The sequence below is a fragment of the Protopterus annectens genome, chromosome 9.part0 (assembly GCF_019279795.1).
Source record: "Protopterus annectens isolate FY-2018-M chromosome 9.part0, PAN1.0, whole genome shotgun sequence".
Lineage (NCBI taxonomy): Eukaryota > Metazoa > Chordata > Ceratodontiformes > Protopteridae > Protopterus > Protopterus annectens.
In genome coordinates, this window is record NC_056743.1 from 737,251,121 (window position 1) to 737,271,625 (window position 20,505).

General features: G+C 40.8%; 1 protein-coding gene across 1 annotated transcript in view; it reads left to right on the forward strand.

The window, feature by feature from the left end:
- PPFIA3 (PTPRF interacting protein alpha 3) overlaps positions 1 to 20,505 on the forward strand; it is a 2,479,399-nt gene that overhangs the window by 251,247 nt on the left and 2,207,647 nt on the right. The window lies entirely within an intron of this gene.

Consider the following 20,505-nt stretch of genomic DNA (forward strand, 5'->3'; position numbering starts at 1 on the left):
TTTTTGGTCGAACAACAGGTTGTGATATATGTGCCCTAAGTGGAGAATTTGAAACCCTTACAATAGGAAACAAAATTCTCTCCTTGTTGTTTTAGTACGTCCTGTGATTCTTGAATGTCAATACCATCTAAATCATTTGATGCTAATTGAACCTCAGCACCTGAAGTAAATACAGTATTCGTTACATCATTATCTAAATTCTGTATAGTATTCACTTCAGTTCTATGACTTAATATATCACTGTAAACATGATTTGCTTTAACAGTAGTTTTTACTGCATTATTAGTCATAGTGTTAGCATTTTCAAAATTTGCAGTGGATCAATCTCTTGGAAATGGTCCATTCTGGTCAACAGTCCCAAAATTTTGTCCATATCTGGGCCACATAAAGACATGACCCAGTTTAAAATCATTAGTGTCCCTTAATATTTTATTCTTCTTCTGTTGTAGTAATTTACGCTCAAACGCTGCTACGCCATCCAATAGACTTTCAAACAGCGGGTTAACTATCTTGGCAGCAAAGTTATTAAATATAAACTCTTGCTTAACCTTTATTGTATCTGTTAGCTTAACTTCCTCTGGTTTGAAAAATTCAACAAGCAGTTGTAAGTACTTGCCGCTTACCTCCAGGTTAAGCTGCTGCCAACGCGTTATCAGTTCTGGATAGTATGTTCCTTGGCTAGGCATATTGAACACCCTCAGACCACGAGGCACAATTTTCTTCTCCAGGCAATATTCAAAATGATGTCGCTGAGCCTGCAGCCTCTTAAGCTTAAAAAAATCTTTCTCCAAATCATCCATCTCTGATCGGAGGTAAGCGGCAAATACTTACAACTGCTTGTCTAATTTTTCAAACCAGAAGAAGTTAAGCTAACAGATACAATAAAGGTTAAGCAAGAGTTTATATTTAATAACTTTGCTGCCAAGATAGTTAACCCGCTGTTTGAAAGTCTGTTGGATGGCATAGCAGCATTTGAGTGCAAATTGCTGCAACAGAAGAAGAATAAAATATTAAGGGACACTAATGATTTTAAACTGGGTCATGTCTTTATGTGGCCCAGATATGGACAAAATTTTGGGACTGTTGATCAGAATGGACCATTTCCGAGAGATCGGTCCACTGTAAATGTTGAAAATGCTAACACTATGACTAATAATGCAGTAAAAACTACTGTTAAAGCAAATCATGTTTACAGTGATATATTAAGTCATAGAACTGAAGTGAATACTATACAGAATTTAGATAATGATGTAACGAATACTGTAGTTACCACAGGTTCTGATTCAGATTATTCTGAATCTAAGAAAAGGCTAAGAGACTTTCTGCTTTTTCCTCAGCACAGACCCCTTGCTATTCCACCTGTTCTAGACATTGTAGATGTATTTTCAGAGTCCGGCCTGTCCCCTGACTCTTTACCCCCTGCACCTGCTAAGCCAGACAGATACTACAGGGTCCCGGATTCTCATAAATTCCTATATAAAAACCCCGCTGCTGACCCAGAAACTATATCTTAGGGTCCCAAGGGGATTAAAGCTTCCACTGCAAAAAAACCCTGTCCCCTCTGATAGGGATTCTAGGGCTCTAGACAGATGGGGGGAAAAAGTCTACAATTCTGCTACCCTGGCTGTAAGGGCTTTAAATTGTCCATTTTATATGCTTAAATATCAGCAATAGTTAATGTCACTGCTTAAACAGAAAATGTTGACAAATACTGAATGTTCAGAGAACAAGGAATTGCAGGATTTATTGCATGCAACTGAACAAGTGGGAAAGCATACTTTGCAATGCGGTTATGATTCACTGGAGGCCTCTTGCAGGGCCGCTATTACAGGTTCTGTTATTAGAAGGCATGCTTGGTTAAAGGAGCAGAATCTGCCTGATCATGTTAAAGCAAAATGATTAGATGCACCTTTACAGCATGATACTTTGTTTGGTACTAAAGCAGAAGAGGTGTTGAAAATAATGGAGTATAAAGCAGAATCCATGCAGACAGTCAAGGATTTTGTACAGGTACAGCCACCCAGGTTTAGCAGGAACTGGTCTTCTAAGAATTGGTCCTTTCCAGTGTCAGACAGACCACAAAGAGGCAGATACAGGCATCCCAGAGGCAGATCTCAGCCCCAAGGCTCATACAGGCCTAAGCAATGGGGTGCTCCTACTTCCAAAAGCGGAGAAGACAAATCACAACCTTAAAGGAAACGGTCCCAATGACTTTCCTCTACCAGTTCCAAGCAGTTTTCTTTTGACAGCCCCCTTAGGGAGAAAACTAGCACTTTTTTCATTAAAATTGGCAAATGGTTACCCAAGACAAATGGGTCCTGAACATAGTGTCCCAAGGCTACAGGTTCCATTTTCACACTCTGCCAAGGTCAAAGGGCATGCCAGACCTGCCACACAATCAATGGGCAGAGGCACAAAAGCAAATTACAGCCCTCATGGACATGAGGGCCATTCAGCAAGTACCACAACAAGAGCAGGGGCAAGGATTTTACTCCAGACTTTTCCTAGTACCCAGGAAGGACAAAACCTGGGGACCAATACTGGACCTGTCTATACTAAATACGTTTCTGGAAGTTCCAAAATTCAAGATGCTGACTCTACAGCAGCTACTGCTCATGCTGGGCAAGAGGGCTTGGCTCGTAACTTTGGACCCTGCATGTCCCAATCAGACAATCTTGCAGAAGATACCTCAGATTCATAGCTGGCTCAATGCATTACCAATTCTCTGCACTGCCCTTTGGATTATTTACTGTGCCCAGGGTCTTCACAAAATGCCTGGCACCAGTAATTGTGTTTTGCAGACAAAAAAGAATTCAAATATATCCCTGCTTGGACTGCCTAATTCAAGCAGAGAACAAAGACACTCTTATAAAGCATCTGGCATTTGTAAAAAGATTACTAATTGGCCTAGGGTACACAGTAAACGAAAATAAATTAAAACTAGTGTCCTCTCGAGATAATATTCCTGGGTGCAAGCTTAAATACAACTGCCCAGATGGCTTATCTCATGCCAGACAAGCAAAAGCAACTGACTACTTACTTCAAGAAATTGGCAACAAAAACCCACTTATCTGCAAGGAAAATCCTGCAGGCCTTGGGTTTCATGGCATCCTGCATTCTACTAATTCCATATGCCAGACTGCATATGAGGAAACTACAGTGGTATCTGAAAAGTGTTTGGACTCAGCATTGCCACAGCCAGACAGACACTGACAACGGATGCATCAGATTATGCCTGGGGGCCCATATGGCAGGAAAATGTATTCAGGGCACATGGCCTACAAACCAAATGCATCTTCACATCAATCAAAAAGAGATGCTAGCTGTTCAAAATGCCCTGACAGCTTTCAAGGACCTGCTTCATCCAGGACAGTTACTGATAAAGACAGACAACACTACGGTCATGTGGTACATAAACAAGCAGGGAGGTACACATTCCTACCCCCTCTGCAGACAAGCAATGACCTTATGGGACACAGCATTGGCTTATCAAGTTCACCTGCAAGCACAATTCCTGCCAGGATAAACAAATACTCTGGCAGACGGACTAAGCAGAAACCTCATGGATCCCCACAAATGGAAACTGGATTCACAAGTCTTCAGCATGATAATAAGGAAATGGGGATGCCCAGACATAGATCTGTTTGCCTCCCCTCACAACTGTCAATTGCAGAGATTTTGCACAAGGATTTATCACAAGCAAGCATGGAAAGTGGATGCCCTATCATTCAGCTGGAAAAATCTAACAGCATATGCTTTTCCCCCACTGCCTCTCCTTCCCAGAGTACTCCTAAAGGTCAGACAAGAGAAGCCAAAAATGATACTGATTGCACCAGACTGGCCACGCCAGCACTGGTACCCAATCCTAAAGAGCTTGTCTCAAGGTCCAGCATGGATTATTGCCTCCAACTTCTCACTTGCTGACCCAACAAAACAATCAGATCCTGCACAGCCAACTCAGAACCTTAAATCTGGCAGCATGGCGGATAATGTAGCCATTCAGAACACTCCTCTTTCAAAAGCTGTTATGGATGTTATATTGGAGGCCGGGAGGCCCAGTACCAGAAAATCTTATGCAGAAAAATGGAAGAGATTCTGTGCTTGGAACCAGGAACAAGGCATTAACACGTCTGTACCAAATATACCTCAGATTTTACAATACCTAACTGAGATGCTGAACAAAGGCCTTTCTTTCTCATCAATTAAGATTCATGCCTCTAACATTTCAGCCCATTACAATACGGAACCACCTATCTTTTCTCATCCTTTAATAAGGCAGTACCTCAGAGGGGCCAAAAACATTAGGCCTCCAAGGAGAGCACCATTTCCGGCCTGGGACCTCAATTATGTTTTATAAAAACTCACACTGCCTCCTTTCGAGCCAGCATCAACAGCAGATATAAAATTCTTATCCTGGAAAACAGCTCTGCTCCTAGCAATAACCTCTGCAAGGCGAGTCACGGAGTTACAAGCACTCATGGCTGTGGAACCTTTCATCATTTTTCATTCAGACAGGGTTTCTTTGAGGACAAACCCTACATTTATGCCTAAGGTGGTGTCCAATGTGGCCCTCAACCAAACCATTCACTTGCCTACCTTTTACCCAAATCCACAGAATAAGGGTGAGAAACTTCTGCATTCTTTGGACATATACAGGCAGTTACTCTTCTACTTGGACAGAACTAAAGCTTTCGGAAAGACTGAGCAACTTTTAGTGTCATATGCTGCAGGATCACAAGGAAAGGCTATCTCAAAACGAACTATTTCTAAATGGATAGGCAATTGCATCCGTTTCTCCTATTTTCAACATGGCAAATCAGTGCCTAAGGGCATTAGGCCTCATTCCACCAGAGCAGCAGCCACTTCAGCAGCCTTCCTCATAGGAGTACCAACCAAAGATATCTTAGAGGCTGCAACTTGGAGTTCAGTGCACACCTTTACAAAGCAGTACCACTTGCCTCTCTACTCTTAAGTCCAGGGCAGGCTTTGCCACTGCAGTTCTGCAGGGCCTCATAGCCTCTCCTAATCCTATTTAGCCCAACCACCCATCCTCAGCTTTGGGATTCTACCCAAGAGTAATGACTGCAACAGTGAAACACGATGAACTTACTACTGTTGTGTACCTACCATAAATGTAGATATTCGAGTGTATTCACTGTTGCAGTCCAGGTTACCCACCCACCATCCCCCTTCTCTTTGCTGGGACTTATCTGCACTTCTCCATCCTGTACAACCTTTTTGGTGTATTTGCTTGTAGATGAAGGAAATGTTATTTTTGTGCATGCATTTCTTATTGGCATATTTTTCAGCCTACCAGTTTGGGGCACCTGACATCTGGGGCAAGAAAAACTGAAGAAAATGGCATTGGCTGCATCATTTATACCCCTGGCACTCTGATGTCAGGGAAGAGGCGACAGCAACCGACGCCAGACCTAGACACTGGAATTCTGGCCGACTGCAGGTAGCCTGCCAGCAGGATAACCCAAGAGTAATTACTGCAACAGTGAATACACTCGAACATCTACATTTATGGTAGGTACACAACTGTACTTTCTGGCTGCCGTTTATAGGGCAGTACGAAGTGTGTGACACCTTTTAAAACTGTTACACAATTCAAGCTCCTACATTTTTATTTTAACCTGTAGTTCATTACAGCAGCTAAAATTCCCAGAGCATTGCATGGATTGTGTTAAGGTTCTTGACATAACTGTTTGTTAATACATTCTCAAAATGGAATGAAGAAATTCATATTTTGAGGGTAACTCACAAATTTCTTGAATCCATTTCAGAAACATTAACAGATGGTTAGGACTGTTAACACAGTCATATACCTTTACATAAATATGGAGGTATGCAGTAGACTGCATAATCAGAAGTCATAAGATGGGGATTGGACTCGCCATCTTTTCCCACCATACAGGTCTGTTGCTTGTGCACTACTAAAGTATGTGTCTGTTTATAAATAAATGTGTGTCTATTGTTGGGCACATTTTTATTTGCATAATTTTGAACTTCAGTTGCACAAAGAAAGGCAAACAAAATTCAGATGTATTGTAAGAAGACCTTAAAAAAGAAAGTGAGAAACGAAAGCTACTTGTCGCCTCTTCCCTGACATCAGAGTGCCAGGGGTATAAATGATGCAGCGACTACAGACGACGAAGGATTATGTAACTTGTAGATTTGTTCTGAAGTGGTTTGAAAGTGAAAGCTGGAAAAAATAGTGGAATCGATAGTTTTCATTGAAGGATGGAGGAGAAATTCTGGAAGTACAAGCAGGCTTGTTGCAGTGCTGTTAGTTTCTGAAAAAGGTGTAGCAGAGAACATTGCAATATGTTGTTGTTGTTGTGTCTTTCGGCTTATCCCGGTTAGGGGTCGCCACAGCGGAACTCCGGTCCGCTAATGTTTGGTAGTGGATTTTTACGTGCCGAGTTACCAGCCCTGACGCACAACCTTCAACGAAGGCACACCTATTCATGCATGCCTCCACCCAGAAGACGCTCTAGCTGAGAATCGAACGGGACAACATCTTGCTGTGAGGCGACAACGCTACCGCAGCACCACTACCGCGGGTAGGTAGAGAACATTGCAATATATACTGTATGAATAGAGTCATGGCAAAATCTTGTTTAGGTTTATGGAGCCTGCTGATCTGGATTGCTGCACTTTCTGCACATATGACAGTGTTTTGTACACAGATGGCTGATGGCTGTAATTATCTCTTTCTTCTGTTTTTTTTTTCACAAGGAGTGTGGCCATCTTTTCACTACTTCTTTTCTTTTTGCCAGATAGCACTATACCTGGATTTGCTCAGAAATGATTATTTGTGAATTCTGCACTCCTGATTATATTATGCCAGATTCAAGGGAATACCTGTTTAGGTAATTCTGTGTATCAAGGTGTGTCTGTAAGTTTTATGGTAAATGATCAAACTTTTCATCAAATTTGTTTTACTAAAAAAATGAATCGGCATTTACCAAGATATTTTAAAGGCGAAACGGTGGACAAAACAGTGCAAAAGATTTATTTTTGCAGAGGACATCTGCCACATACCTCTACTTCTGCATTGCTACACTGAGATAATACTTCATCAGAGAAGAGAGACAATTTGACTTTTCTGTCTTCCCTGTTGCCCAGTGATACCTGACTGGGATTTTTTAAGTATCAGAGATGTGGAGATATAATATCTTATGCCATTTTCTTCCTGCTGAAATAGAACTGTTAACTGCTTTCTTCTGTTATAAATACATTCAACAAAATGAAATTCAGCAGACTGATTTAAAGATTTAGTGATGTTCATTGTGTTTCACTGTTGCAGTCATTACACTTGGGTTCTTCTGCTGGCAGGCGACCCGCAGTCGGCCCAAGTTCCAAAGTCTTGGCCCGGCGTCGGTTGCTGTCGCCTCTTCCCTGACGTCAGTGCACCAGGGGTATAAAAGTTGCAACCGACGTCATTTTCTTCAGTCTTTCTTGCCGCGTGGCGCCCGAAGCAAAAGCAGTTCGCAAGTGCCGGTCGGCCGACTCCTGAGATTTTCAAAATTGAATTTCAGAACTAAAGTCTTCAATAAAGCTAAGTACCCCGTTGGGGAAACTCTTTCTTGCTCCAGACAGATGTCAGTAAAAGTTAATAATTGTATTTCTTGTGGGAAGCAAATACCTCATAAGGACTTTCACTCTTACTGTATTCCTTGCCTAGGCTCTGACCACGACGTTACTAGTTGCCGGTTTTGTGCTAGATTCAATAAACGCACTATTAAACGTCGGTTTGATTTTGCTTTACATTATTTTGGACGAAGATTTAATTATATAATGCCATGTGTTTGTGTGAATAGGTACTGGCTGCCTGCATTGTGTGGATGTGGGTATGTATCCCAGTAAGTGTAATGTTTGATTTTGGTGGTGAATTTGAAATATTAGGCAGAGCATAGAGCCACTCCCCTTTTACCCAAGGACAATTGGTGTGAGCTTAGTTTTAGGGAGCGTTATAAATCAGATTTTTGGAGCAGCTTTGGATTTACTGAAATACTGTGAACAGATTTTTCTTAAGCCCCCCCCCCCCACATTTTCTTGCTTCTAGTCTTAAATATATCCATCCATTTTCTAAATTGCTTGTCTTTTGATAGCTGTGGTAGTAACAGGTTGAGCGGGGCAAAGTAGACTTCCTTATCCTAAGCAGTGGTCTCCTGCATTTTCTGTGGAATCCCTAGGTATTACCACGTGAGCTGAAAGGTGCAAGTCCTCCAACATGTCCTAAGTCTACCCCAGGGTCTGCTGTCAATGGGTCATGCCTTGTACACCTCTCACAAGAGGCATCCACAAAAAGTACCTAAACCACCTTGACTGAGTCTTCTCAAGTGGAAGGGAACAATGGCTGTGTTCTGGTCCTGTCCAGTTGCCAAGGACCTTGCTTTGTTGCAGAAAGTGAATCCAGCTGTCCTGCAGAGGAACCTAAGTTCTGAGCTTTGTATCCATGATGTTATGGTCCACAATCTGTTCTTTTCCATTATTACCTAAATTTCATGACATTAAGTGAGGACTGGGACAGAGAGTGTTCAGTAAACTGACAGCTTGTTCTTGTGACCCAGCTCGAGCTTCACTGTTATAATGTGTTATGCTTGTCTGCCGCTGCAGGCATCAGGAGGTTTATCTCCTCAGCCCATCAACCTTCATTTGTGACTTCACTCTTCTCCACTTGAGGTAGCTCCTTCTTTCTCATCTGCGAGGGAAATCCATGCTTTGGGGGGAGCCATGACTTCTGATTTGGATGTGCAGAGTTTCATCCAACTGCTTCACACAACAGCTATGTAACAAAGGGAAATCATCATCAACAACATATTCAGTTGTTCTCATTTGGTACAATAAAAGAATTAATAATAACAGTTCAAAACTCAACCTGTTTGTACAGGAAACTGATGCTGTAACAAGCCTGCCTGAAATATAACAGATATTTCGGTATAAATAATTCTATTCAAATTTCTGTACAACTGTAATAAATGTTGCAGTAAATACAGATGTCAGCCAATCACAGATCCGCTAATGATACACTGCACATAACTGAAACATGAAAGTGCTACTCAAATATTCCCCGCATCCAGATTCCATGTTTATATTCCAGTTCTGTGCAGTAGCACACCTCTTAACTGTCCAGATTTTTGCCTTATATATTTTTTGCTGTGTTCCTCATAAAAGTTGTGGTTTACTGGCAAATCACTAAGGATTAAAGTCATTAAATAGTAAGATGCATTTGAGTTTCAGACTTCATATCTTATAAGGGCCTCAGGGCCAGTAACCTAGTAACTTCCTATGATCCTTCAGAAAATGCATACTTACTCAAATCCTGTTATTTTAGCAGGTTTCTAAGTTTATCAGAGCAATATTTAAAATCTGTCCCAAGTTGTGGGCCTTTGTCCCTGCTTTATTTTTGGCTTTGTATAGATTTCTTGTACTTAGAGGTTGAGAGATGTGGCACTAGAACAATCGAATATGTTGTTGATGATGATTTTCCTTTATTACACTCGCACACAATGTCAATAAAATGCTACTTTTGTTAAAGACATAAAGACTGAAGGAATCTTTTTATGAGTTTGTCTTGCCTTACTATACAGGAGTTAGCATTGTGGCATACTAAAATCATTGCAGTATGTGTCCTTACCTTAGAATAGATTATTTCTCTATCATTATGGTTTTCATTTTAATGTAAATAAATTATTCAACATACAGTGCAGTAGTTAAAATACTGGTTATTTACTGTAACTCTTCGGTAGTTTTGTAATTAAATTGTATTTAATTTCTTTAAGAACATTACTGCTACATAAATTGGGAGGAGTTGAAACTAAATGGTATTACCCTCACCAAGATGAGGTTATGTTGTTAACCTTTTGGAATCTATCATGAGAACAGCGTTGTGGCCTTCAGTGGTGCATAGTGTGAGTTACTTAGACTTTCTCTGTCAACATTTTCCACACCATTGGATTGCAGTACAAAATTGTCACAACATTATTAATCTGTAGAATTTCAAAGTCTGAAATACTGCCATATATTTTCTTTTAAATGTTACCATTTTTGTCAAAAATTTCTCCAGCAACTTGCTTTTAGCAATGTGCATGAAATGCTGTTGCTGAATTAGAGGAATTCACGCCAGGGCATTTTTTTTAGTGGACAATGCTAGTAAAAGAATGTCTCCCTTTATAGCATTTTGGCAATGCCTTTTGCATAATGTCAGTGTAAACATATTGTGGATTAATGTTACCTTTGATAATACTGCTATATTACGTTAAAAATAAGAGCTGTAATGCTATATTATCCATCCTTGGGAAAGGAAACACTGCATTGACTTAAAAGTGTTTGTCACACATCAGTGACTTACCTTTTGCACCACCGTATGTGATGTATAATTGGCTGATTTACATTTTCATCTGATCAGCAAGCATTTTCAATATCCTTTCCAAGCATCTGTATTCTCCATGAAATTGTTTTCCCCCCAATGGTGCCTGAAAGTTAAAGTTATCTTTAACCTCACTGACATCAGCCAGAGAAAATGCTAGCTGTGTCCATACACTTTAATGGACGCTTCTCTGAGTATGTGCAACATGTATCCATTTAAGTCTGTAGATCACTAAGGTAACATCACCGAGGGAAACTCTCAATTTATTCAATCCATGGTTTTAATACAAAGCTTACAAAGCTTTTAATTAAAAACATTTCAAACGTAACATTGTGCTAGGGCAAGATGCATCGAGGCAGTCAACTCACTGGTTGCCACAATGCACTACTAAACAGTGACAAAAACTTTATGTCACAGAGCAAACCCCAATAAATTGAAGCAAGTCAAACACACATGAAGATTACTTCACTTTTTGTCTTTAGCTAAGTCATTGTTGTTAACTTCTTTTTGTGTAACCAAAGATTATCATCATTAACAGGATATTCAAATGTTCTAATTTTTATACAGTGAAAGTGTTAGTAATGGCATTGTTGTAATATCAGCTCATAGCTGTGTGATTGGCTTGTATTTTAATATTGCCCCAAAAAATATAGCCACCATATTCAGCTGATTAATTTCTTTCCATGATTTTATCACTGTCCTTTGTTGAGATGATACCATTATATTCACTGAAGTTATTTTCTTTTAATCATAATACAGTAGACTCCCTCTTATCTGGGCTCTCTTTATCGAACTCCTCTTTAACCGGCCATCAGATTTCTGCCGTAGCCTTAGCAACAAACGAGAGAAGAACACTTTTGCCTCCTCTGGGCTAAATGACGACAGACATTTTAGGTTTAGACTTCAAATTCTTTAGAAAAATCCATACTAACAGAAATTCTATTATTCTAGCTGATTTATAACCTATAAATGATATTTTATATGATTAACCAGCTATTCGTTATTTCCAGCCTAAGGTCCAGTCCCAGCAAGACTGGATAAGAGGGAGTTACTGTAAATAACAAAAACACTAGAGATCCTCCTATACATCCATTTCAGATGTCCAAAGTACAACAGATCCTTAATCCTGGTTAATATAACTTCTGCCTTGTCAGGCAGTGCAAAAGCATAACGATTTTTTTAAGGATATCACTGTAACACTGTTGCCTTCTCTGATGTCATTAAAATTGCATTATTGCTGTTTGTGGTTTTGGTTTACATCATTGATACAGTATAAGGGTATGCTCATATTCCATGATGCTCGTCATATGCAGAGAAGGATATGCTTTTGTATGACTTGTTAAATCCTATGAAATTTAGATGGTATATAAAATTACAGAAAAACACAACCAAACTATTTGAGGAACTGTTACAAAATAGCTTTGAATATGAGGGTCTGACATAAGGAGCCTTGTGGGTTGTGAAGGAAATATTTACAGGGAAATAGTAACTGGAAATCTGTAGCCTGAACTTTTGTTACTAACTGTTTAACCCTTTCAGTATGGCATGGCAGATACGTAAAAGAAAAATATAGTTGGATTTTAAATGGTAGTCTTGTGCATATGTAAGTACAGCACCAGTAAAAGTGTAAGTAAAGCATGAAGGGAAGCTTACTGAAGTAAGGGGGGGGCAATAGTGGCGACTTAATTTTTCATGGCTTTATGTTTTGTGAAGTAATAATCATTGCTATTGATTGACTTCTTGAATTTGTATTTCAATATATGAGGATGACTCCATATTGGAAGTGTCATAATAAGCACCTCTGATTACCCAGTCTTGAAGGCAGGCAGTCTCAATAATGTCTCAATGCAGTAAGATTTGCAGTAAAACAGCAACTTTAATATTGTACAAAATGGCAGTACTGTAAGAATGATGTTAAATTCTGGCCAGCTGAAAAACTACATTAAATGCATTATGAGATGCAGTACTTAAAGTGGCAATGCTATACGGTCATCTTAAAGTGGCAATGCTATTATAAATTTTCACTGTATATACATGTACATATCAGCTCTACATTTCTTACCACAGGAGCCAAATTAGTTTAATACGTATGTACACATGTACATAGTCTGAAGGTACTGTGCTGTCCCAAGAACGGAATTAAGAAGTGGAGTATGAGTATTACGTTTCTCAAAAAAAAAAACATATGGCGACTGATGGAGTGTATACTGTAGATCATTAGACTCTGCTGTTGTGAATAACCTCTTTTTGTCATACTTGAATATATTCTGAGCTGCGTATTACTGTACATTGGCTTCAGTGCACACACACACACACACACACACACACACACACACACACACAGTGGATATAAAAAGTTTACATACCCCTGTTAAAATGCCAGGTCTTTGTAATATAAAAAAAATGAGACTACAATAAAACTTTTCCCACCTTTAATGTGACCTATATCCTGTACAATTCAATTGAAAAACAAAGAAATCTGTTAGGGGCAAAAATATAAAAAATAAACGTACAGTATGCTGGTTGCATAAGTGTACACACCCTTAAACCAATACTTTGTTGTGTGTGCACACCCTTAAACTGATACTTTGTTTTAGGCGAAGCACCTTTTGATTTAATTTAACATTCAGCCTTCCTGGGTAGGAGTCTATCAGCATGGCACATCTTGACTTGACAATATTCGCCCACTCTTCCTTGCAAAAGTGCTCCAAATCTGTCAGATTGCGAGGGCATCTCTTGTGCACAGCCCTCTTCAGGTCACCCCATTGATTTTCTATTGAATTTAGGTCTGGGATCTGGCTGGGCCATTCCAAAACTTTAATTTTCTTCTGGTGAAGCAATTCTTTTGTTAATTTGGATGTATGCTTAGGGTCATTGTCATGGTGAAAGGTGAAATTCCTCTTCATCTTCAGCTTTCTAGCAGACGCCTGAAAGTTTTGGGCCGAAAGTGACCTGGTATTTGGAACTGCTCATAATTCCCTCCACCTTGACTAAAGCCCCAGTTCCAGCTGAAGAAAAGCAACCCCAAAGCATGATACTGCCACCACCATGCTTCACCATGGGGATGGTGTTCTTTTGGTGATGCAAAGTGTTGTTTTTGCGCCAAACGTACCTTTTGGAATTATGGCCAAAAAGTTCAACCCTGGTCTCATCAGACCATAATAACACATTTTCCCACATGCTTTTGGGAGACTTGATGTATTGTTTTGCAAATTTTAGCTAGGCTTGGATGTTTTTCTGTGTAAGAAAAGGCTTCCATCTTGTAACCCTTACCCCATAGTCCAAACATATGGAGAATATGGGAGATTGTTGTCACATGAGGTACACAACCAGTACTTGCCAGGAATTCCTGCAGCTCCTTCAGTGTTGCTGTAGGTCTCTTGGCAGCCTCCCTGACCAGTTTTTGTCTTGTCTTTTCATCAATTTTGGAGGGACGTCCAGTTCTTTGCAACGTCACTGTTGTACCATATTTTCTCCACTTTTTGATGACTGTCTTCACTGTGTTCCATGTTATATCCAATGCTGTGGAAATTTTTTTGTACCCTTCTCCTGACTGATACTTTTCAATAATAAGATCCCATTGATGCTTAGCAAGCTCTTTGCGAACCATGGCTTTTGCTGTAGCAGGCAACTGAGTAAATGTTAGGAAAATCCTACTAGGACAGCTGAACTTTATTTGGGGTTAATCAGAGTCTCTTTAATTGATGGCAGGTGTGTACCCAAGAAGACTGAATGTTGTAATTAAATCAAAAGGTGCTTCAACAAAGTATTAGTTTAAGGATGTGCACACGCAACAAAGTATTAGTTTAAGGGTGTCCACACTTATGCAACCAGCATATTGTATGTTTTTTTATTTTTTATATTTTTTCCCCTAACAGATTTGTTTGTGTTTCAATTGAATTGTACAGGTTATAGGTCACATTACAGCTTGTGAATTTCATACTGTTACAACTTTGTAAAGTACCACATATATTTCTGATAGAGTTGTAGTAGCATTAGCACTGAATGCCCACTAAGTGTAAAGGAAGAAAGATGAGATGAGAGATGAAGTGTATTCACAGTTCTGCATTTATTTGCTTATTTAATGTTTGTTTTGCAGCTGTGTGGTTTGATTCAAAGTAGACCTTTTTCAGCTATGGCTTGGGCCAAATGCAGAACAATGTTGGGAATGTTAAGAGTTCAAAAACCACTATTGCTAGTGATTAAAATGCAGAGGATATTGAGAATACCTGCCACCATTATTGCCAGGAGATATAAAACATATGCCTCACTTATTGCAACCAGCCTCAAGCTTCTGTTACCAGCAACTGTCTCAGAAGCAAATTTTAAAAATGGAAACACAAAGTCTCAGGCTTTGTACAGGATTCATCACATTCACTGGATGCAGTACTTTTAAAACGCATTGGGAGCAGCCTTTCCAGAGATATATTTCTTGTAGAAAGAATCAGTGCTTTTTCTATGGATTTTTCTAAAGAAATTTGGGATTATGAGCACAGTTTTTACAATTATTAAATAATTCTTTTCAGACTTTGTTTTGTTGAATGATTACTGCCTTGCCATCTTCTCTCCGAGTCATTGCACCTGGCAGGGACGTCCTTATACCCTATTTATTCAGTCCATCCGACCCAACTTGGGGATCCTTGAGCTTCTTATAGGATCTGTCTGAGTGAAACTAGTGCTTCAGCCTCAGGGTCCTTTAAGAATTCTTTTCCCATCAAGCCCTGCTATGTAAATTTCTTCAGATTTCATTTTTCCAACATTGTGAACAGACATGGCTTTAGTCTTGGCTACTGCTAAGTGCTCTTCCTCAAAAATATTGTGGTATATTTGTGATATTATCTCTGCATACTGTTTCTTCTCACTTTCAATATTATCTATCCATCTCTATATCTATATTTTTCTATATACAGATAGATAGACATAGAGATAGATATATGGCTAGATATGTATATATTTATCTATATATCTATATCTATCTATATTTTTTTTACCTTTTTAAGCTTCTTTTTCCATTCAAGTGAATTATTTTTTCCCTTCTCAGTAACCGCCTACTTTTGCCGTCACTGTTGTCTACTTAAAAACAAATTGTAACTTTATATGTATACCTCTAAATATTGGGTGTGTGTGTATGTGTGTGTGTGTGTGTGTGTGTGTGTGTGTGTGTGTGTGTGTGTGTGTGTGTGTGTAGGGATGTTGTGGTATTGAAGAACCAGTAAACAAGGAGTTAAACTGGTTGCAGTTATGTTGATGTAATTTGGTTTTCTGTATTTAAATAAAAACAGAGGGACAAGAGTTTTTTTAAAAAATGTCAAGAATGTAGACATAAACTTCCTCTCAAGACATTTATGATTTATATGTAATGCACTTGGGTGTGGACCATGTAACTAAGGACTGCCAGATATGTAAGGCCTCTGAGCTCGGAGCCCTTTCAGATAGTAAGAATAAATTATTAATTAAGGGTTTACTGCCCTCAGTCTCTGGGGCAGAGAAGTCCAAGAAGTCACCCAGTAAGCCTACTCATTGGTATAAGGACTCTGATTCAAGAAAGAGATGACCCAAGGAGTCATATCCTTCTTTGGCTCCAAAAGTCTCCAGAGTGTAGCTGGCTTTGGTATTGACTCCCACACACACTCCTTCATTGGTGACTGCTGTTGGAGCGGATACTCATTTCAGACTTGTCACACAAAAGACTTAAGCAAGACTTCTTCCAAAAGAGAGTTTTATTGCATTCTGTTTTAGCCACTCTTTGCCTCATTACCTGATTCTTCAGGTCTTACAGGAGTACATCTGAAGCAGATTTGGATTGCATAATGAGGGCCTTTTTCATGATGCAGATTCAGGTAAGAGTCCTCCCATCTCTTTCACTTCTGAAGATTGATAGGACTGGCCTAGTATCCACTTTCTTAGCTTCTTCCCCAGTGTGGGTTTTTGTGCCAATGGGTTTGGAGCTGATCCTTGACCCAAAGTCTGTTCCTTCTGTGCTGTCCACAAAATGTAGTTTGCCATTCAAGGTATCTGAGATGACACACTCAACTGTGATGTTTTTGCAGACAGGGCTGTCTTGAGTCATTTGCTTAATGCAATATCTTTTGCACCTTTATTGGAGCTGTCTCGGATGACCCCTTTGATGTCGGTGACTTAAGCCTTGGAGTCTTCAGCACTGATCCCCTCCTCAAATCTGACCAACCACTCCATTTCAGGGATTCCATATTTAGTGTTTCCTGTATCCCCTCTGGGAGGGACAGGGACGGTCTCTTTGGATCTGGCAGAGGATGGTATGGCCTTTCAAGTTATTGGGAGGATCATTTCTTCTGTCTTGAGAATAGGCATGCAGACTTTCAACAGGGGTTGGTTTCCCCAAAATTTCTAGTCTTTCACATCTCAGCCCCAGCATATTTTCATGGGTCAGAGACAGCAGTCATGCCTGAATGTTACTGCTGAACATCAGGAGAAGTTGGTTCACCCCCTCCCTGATGTTCTTAGAGGATGTGTAAAAGGAGGCACTTCAACTCCCCATCTGAGTCGGTCTCTTTTGATACTAACTCAGAGGATCGAGAGGGTACCCCCTTCCCCTCCAGAAGATTCCACCATTGGCGATATCCTTCAGCTTATGTTGTAGATGGGATCCTGGCCCACAGTCTCCCCTCTCAGAATGAGGAGTCTCTATTTGAAGCCTACCATTCATAGGTTCATAGGTAGGTACTAGGCTATTGGCCCTAGGGCCTATACAAGCCTAGCCAAAAATGTACCCTGGCTTTCGCCACCCAAGAAAATTATTTTCCTGTGCCCCTGTCGAGCAGAGCTACGGAAGTGATCCCTGGGGTGAATTTCCTATTTCCCATCCAATCATCAAAATTTTTCTTGGATAGTGCTAATGAGGAGCTCTGTTTGACATGGATAGGTAGTCTGTTCCAGAGTATGGGAAGTCTCTGGGACAGGAATCTATCCCTCCAGCATGTTCTGTTTATTGTGGTGACAAGGTTTAGGTCCCTAGAGCTGTAGCTCGGAGGGATTGGGATTTCTTTAAGTGGAGCATGTCCAACAGCTCTCTGTTTGACATAGCTTTGTATGTTAGGCAGAGATCGCCTCTGAGTAGGCGATATGCGATGGAGTAAAGCTGGAGTTTTTTGAGACTGTCTGCGTAGTGCATCTGCTTGAGGCCAGTAATCCTCTTTGTCAGGTATTTCTGTGGCCTTTCCAGTTGTTGTAGATGCCTTGTGAGGTACATACCAAAAGGGGCGTTGTACTCTATAATGGGTCTAATGAGTGATGAGTAGAGGGGAACAATGACCTCTTTTTTTCTGGATGAGAAACCTTTTGTGATGAGGTGAGCCACATAGAAGGATTTCCTGACCACTGTGGCGATGTGATTATCAAAGGACAGTACTGTCCACCTGTGTCCCAAAGTCTCTTATCAACTTTTCAGCGTTAAGTAGACTACCAGCTATGTGGTAGTTCATGGGTACAGAGTTTTTACCAAAGGGGATGACAATACACTTTTTGGCATTGAGCTTCAGGCCATGGCTTTGACACCAGGCATCTGTCTCAGTGATGCCCTTTTGTAGTATGTCCACATCGTTAGGAGTTTCGATTATGGCTCCTAGTTTGCAGTCATCTGCAAACTTTGTTAGCCAAAGACCTTCTGTGTTAGCCTGTACTTCACAGAAGTGGATACCAAACAGGAGAGGACCCAGGACTGGACCCTGTGGTACTCCACTTGTCGCTGGTCTGAAGTCGGATTTGGAGTTTGCTATTTTCACAGTGTGGGTTCTGTCCATGAGCCAGTTGGCAACCCATCTTGTAACATAGGGATTTATACCTATTTTAGTGAGCTTATCTATAATTCCAAAGTGGGGGATGGTGTCGAAAGACTTGGCGAGATCTAGATAAGCTGTGTGAACCATCTTACCCTCATCTGTGGCTTTGGTGACTGCTTCAAAGAAGTCAGTCAGGTTTAGGAGACATGATCTGCCTTTTACAAATCCGAACTGGGTAGGGTCCAGAGTTTGGAGATTACCAATGTCTTTGTTTACGAGTTCCATGATGATACGTTCCATGGCCTTGCAGACCAGGTTCGTCAGGCTAATGGGGCGGTAGTTCCCGGGGTCCGTCTTTGCTCCCACTTTGTGGAGTGGGATAACCATCACGGTGCACCATTCAGTGGGCACAAAGCCTGAGGTGAGGCTATGATTGAACATGGTACTTAGGTAGGGTGCCAGTTCATTCTGTAGTTCGTGTAAAACGCAGCCTGGGATATTGTCAGGTCCCATGGATGCTGTGTTCTTGGCTTTGGAGAGTGTGTTTCTTACCTGTGCAGCCATGATTACAGGAACTTTGCATTCTTCCAGTATAGAGATGGGCCCTCTAGGGGGTGAGAGGGGGGTAAAGTTAGCACTAAACCTATCTGCCAGGATGTTGGCAATATCAGTTGGTTCTGTATATTTAGTGCCATTGTGCTGTAACTCAGAGCAGATCTGAGTTTTGCCATTGAGATTCTTGACATAGCTATAGAATGCTTTGTGGTTGTCTTTAGAGTCAGTGGCAATTTTGTTTTCGTAACTAGGTTTGGAAGATTTTATGAGGGATCTCAGCTTCTTACTAAGGTTGACCAGGGAGTTCCTCCAGTCATGGGATTTTACTCTTTTTTTTTTTTTTTTTTTGCAACAGTTTCTTTCTTCTGTTGTAGAGTTTGTTTATGGCAGAGGACCACCAGATTGGCTTCCTTTTTTTGGAGGATAGCATCTTGGTTCTATTAGAGCTAGCATGATCCATGCACTCGTGTAAGCGCTTATAAAGTGCATTTGTGTAGGATTCAGCAGTCGTACCTCTTTTGTCCATCTGCATGGGTGTCATGAAGTTTGCCACTTCTGTCTTAAGAAGTGTGAAGTTGGCTTTGGAGAAGTTTTTTACGGTGGTTTCCCTAATTGGGGGTGGGGGCGGGATGTGGATGTCTAGGGTGATTAGCTTATAGTTGGATCTGACCAACGAGGAATTGACCTCTGGTCTGGAACTCTGGTTGCCCATGTTGGTAATGACCAGGCCTAGGATATTGCTGCCCCTGGTGGGGTGTGAATAAGTTGATCCAAGGCATTGGAATTTATGAATTCCAGAAAACGTTGAGTAAAAGAGTTGGTACATGAGTAGTTTTCCCAGTTAATGGTGGGGTAGTTGAAATCACCCATTATTAGGGTGTTGGGTTGTACCCTAATACTTTCCAGTGTATCAAGAAATGAGGAGTGGGAATCCTGGGGCATGGTGGGGGGTCTGTAGCAAGCTACAGTTTGGATTGCGGTCTTGCCCAGAGTTAGTTGCACTTGGATAATCTCAGATGCATTATGCTGTGCAACTAGCCTGGAGGTGTGGATATCCTTAATGAATATGGACACGCCTCCACCTTTAGTGCTTCGTTCCGGGTTAGGTGGCCGAAAGGTGTGGTATGAATTATAGCCTGGTAATGCAGGGGTGCTCTCTGTCACTGCACAGATGTCGATGTTCTCCATTGGAGTGCCTTGAGTGAGTGCATTTTGAGGTTTAAACTTCTAGCATTGAGTAGCATTACTCTCAGATTTTGCTTGCTTGTACCTGTTATGGTGGTGAATTTGTCATTTGAACTTTGCCTAAAAAAGGCACTATAGGGGTGGGAAGAGACTTAGCAAGTATCCGGAATCCCAAGGGCGACAGGTGCAGGCCATCTCTGGCAAAGCATCGTGGTCTGTCGATCATGTTGTCCCAGGCAGACAAATAATGAATCCCCTTAGAATGACAGTTCAGCACCTCCTACTTCTTGGGTGGTTCTTCTAGCAGATAAACTAATTGATCTAGCAGTTAGGAGATTATGGCAGGAACCCAAAACTTGTGAGTCAGTTCCTTGGAAACTGAATACAGTTTTCAGGCCCCACCTAGGACAGTCAACATTGGGCCAAGAGTCTGCTGACCGAGTCCATCATTGTGGTAGCTGCAACAAACAAAAAGAGTTGACCAAGGTTACAGTCACTTTTCATCTGCCCAGCAAGGAATCTAGGGCTGTGTACAGTGTAGGGAACTGGGCATATGCTTCAAGCACTTTTGCACAAAGAGGCTTGAACTACACAATCCACATGAATTGTTTTCAGCAGGATTTGGTG